Source organism: Pteropus vampyrus, unplaced genomic scaffold (genome assembly GCF_000151845.1).
Source record: "Pteropus vampyrus isolate Shadow unplaced genomic scaffold, Pvam_2.0 Scaffold95, whole genome shotgun sequence".
NCBI lineage: Eukaryota > Metazoa > Chordata > Mammalia > Chiroptera > Pteropodidae > Pteropus > Pteropus vampyrus.
This window is the reverse complement of record NW_011888876.1, coordinates 1,917,453-1,920,277: the sequence shown is the minus strand read 5'-3', so window position 1 is coordinate 1,920,277 and position 2,825 is coordinate 1,917,453.

Below are 2,825 nucleotides of genomic sequence, written 5' to 3'. Positions count from 1 at the left end.
TCCCTCAGGCAGAGATCTAGAGTTCTTTGCCTTTACAGCTGTCTTTCCCCAGAGCGGAACCCATACACCCTGCACCCAAGCTGGGGGTGAGACCTACTTTTCCCAGAGTGACACCAGGCTCTTGGGGCTGGCAGTGCCTGGTCTCAGCTTGCCCCCACAATGTAGAACCTCCACCCTTTAAGCTAGCCGAGGTGGGGACCACCAAGGTCCAAGCATTCTCACTCCGCCGCATCTGGATAGAGTTTCCACCCTCCAGGTGGGTCTGTGTGGGGAAGTCCTCTCTGTGGGCCTTGCTTGGACTAGAGATTCTGCAGCACAGGGCTGGACAGGATGAGAAAGGCCAGCAGCCTACCCCTCCCGGGGTAAAACTGTAGCCCCAGACTAGTTGCTGGGAGGAGGAGGAGCCCCCCGTCTTCTTGATCACACCTACCCAGAGTAGTGCACCCCAGGAAAAACGTCCATGACACAACTGGGAGGAAGAGCGAGCATACGTTATCTTCTGACACCAAATACATGTTGCTTTTTCACACTGTTCCTCCAGGTCTCTGACACCAACTGGGCAGCCACTGGCTCACGTCAGTTGTGACAATAACTACTCAGAGTCCCCGCAGATCAAGGGCTCAGTCCCACAAAAGTACCCCCACTTCAGATGCCAGCCACCACTGGGGTGCTCAGGCTATCCACGCTTCTGCCCAGCTGACTGTGAATTTGAGGGTTCCCATGACCCCCTCCTCGTGTTTGATCATCACGGGAACAACTTACGGAACTCAGGAAAGCACTTTACTTTCCGTTGCTGGTTTATTATAAAGAATCCATCTCAGGAACAGGCACATGGAAGAGCTGCATGGGGCAAGGTATAGGGGGTGGGGGTGGCCCAGAGCTTCCATGCGCCCCCAGGCACACCACCCTCCCAACACCTCGATGTGTTCACCAACCTGGAAGCTCCCAAGCCCCATGGTTTAGGAGTGTTTATGGAGGCTTCACCAAGTGGGCAGAGTTGATTAAATCACTGGCCGCTGGTTATTGAACTCAACCTCTAGCCCCTCTCTTCTCCAGAGGACTGTGGGGGGAGGGCGGGCGGTGGTCTGCTGAAAGTTCTAACCCTCTGACTATTATGTGCTTAGTCGTTCTGTGAGCAGCTCCCATCCTGAGGCTGTGCCCCACCCAAGAACCACCTTATTAGCATAAATTCAGGTGTGGTCCAAAAGGGGCTTGTTATGAATAACAAAAGATTCCTCTCACTCAAAAAATTCCAAGGATTTTAGAAGCGCCATGCCTGGAATCTGGGGGCAAAGAGCAAATATATATATTTCTTATCGGACCATAGCAGATAAGGGAGTAGTCATCGCTCAAATACCACACTCATCTGTGTGGAGATTGAGATTTTCTTGAATGAATGGTTTTCCATTGATTGTAGGCCCTTAGAACCATTTCCAGACACTTTAAATGATTGTTTCCTATTTAAAAAAGAATCTTCACCAGTGAAATTGTTGTTTTGCTGAGGAGGGGGTCTATCGGGCTCCTTACTGTGCTATTCAGGAATCCTTCAGTGTGGTCTTAGCAAGTGTTTAGTGAGCACCTGCTATGTGCCAACTTTCATCCTAGGCTCTGGGGATTCAGTCACGAACAAGACAGCCTGGGTCCTCATGAGCTCACACTGCGGGCCGGGGGAGTGGGAGGGGGGTAGTATTTTATCACACACTCTGGATGAATGAATCTCTGTCATGTGCCCCATAGAGATGGGCAAGGCGTCCGGCAGGTTAATGATGCCTGGCCTCCCTGTCCCCTCAGAGGGCAGAGATGGCTTTCTTCCCTCCAGAGCCTCCCACAGGTGGCAGTGCCCCAGCCCACCGCCACTGCCCTGGGCTGAGGCACCAGTCGGCCGGGCTGAGTGTGCTGAACTGACTCCTCCCAGAGGACCCAGACCACAAAGTCCAGCAGCTCCAGCGGCTCCGGGCCCACCACAACCGTCCCCAGCGTAGGACACACGGGCAGTTCGAAAAGCAGCAATGAGATGATGTCACTGGGGCTGGGGATGGCCGGTGGTCCCAGAATAGGGGGCTTTGGAGAGGATCTCCAAACAAACTCCAGAACAGGATATCCTCCGACCTGTGGCATCCCCATCCCCGCCACCACACCTGGACGGCTGGCCTGCAAGTCCAGCTGGTCACTCTTGCCGCGTGACTGCAGCCACATTTATAAGCCTGGCCCTGACCCCCAGGAGCAACCCTGGTGCTAACAGTCCCAGAGCTGACACCTCCCATGGGCTCCAAGAAGCCTGAGGGGCTGCTGGCTGTGCTGTCTCATCGGGCTGGGGATCCAGAGCTACCTTCTGAGATGGGCTGCAGGTAGAAAGGTAGAAACCCGGGAGGCATGAGTCAGGAGAGGCAGCTGGGGGCAGTGGGGGTGGGGGGCGGGCACCATGGGGATCTTTTGCCTGGGCTAGGTTCCTGAGGCGGAGCCACTCAGGTCAGATAGAGGGCAATATCCTGCTGGAGTGGGGCCATTGCTTTGGGCTGGAGGGGCAGCCCCCCTACTGACTCCAAGTCTTGGGCACTGGGCAAGGGCTCTCTCCTCTGCGGCCTGTGTCACCCTGTCCACAGTCCTGGGCAGACAAATCCGAGCCCACTTTTAACCAACCACTGCTCCAATCTGCCTCCCTGACAAAACACCTGTGTTTCTGACCCCTCCACATCTCGATACCTCTGCAAGGATCTAGCCACTTAAATCAGCCTCAGATACTGAAGTAATACTGAGCTTCCCCTTGTCCAGTCATCAGAGACACTCAGGATGGATTGCATCATCTCTTGTTAACTGCCAAGCCC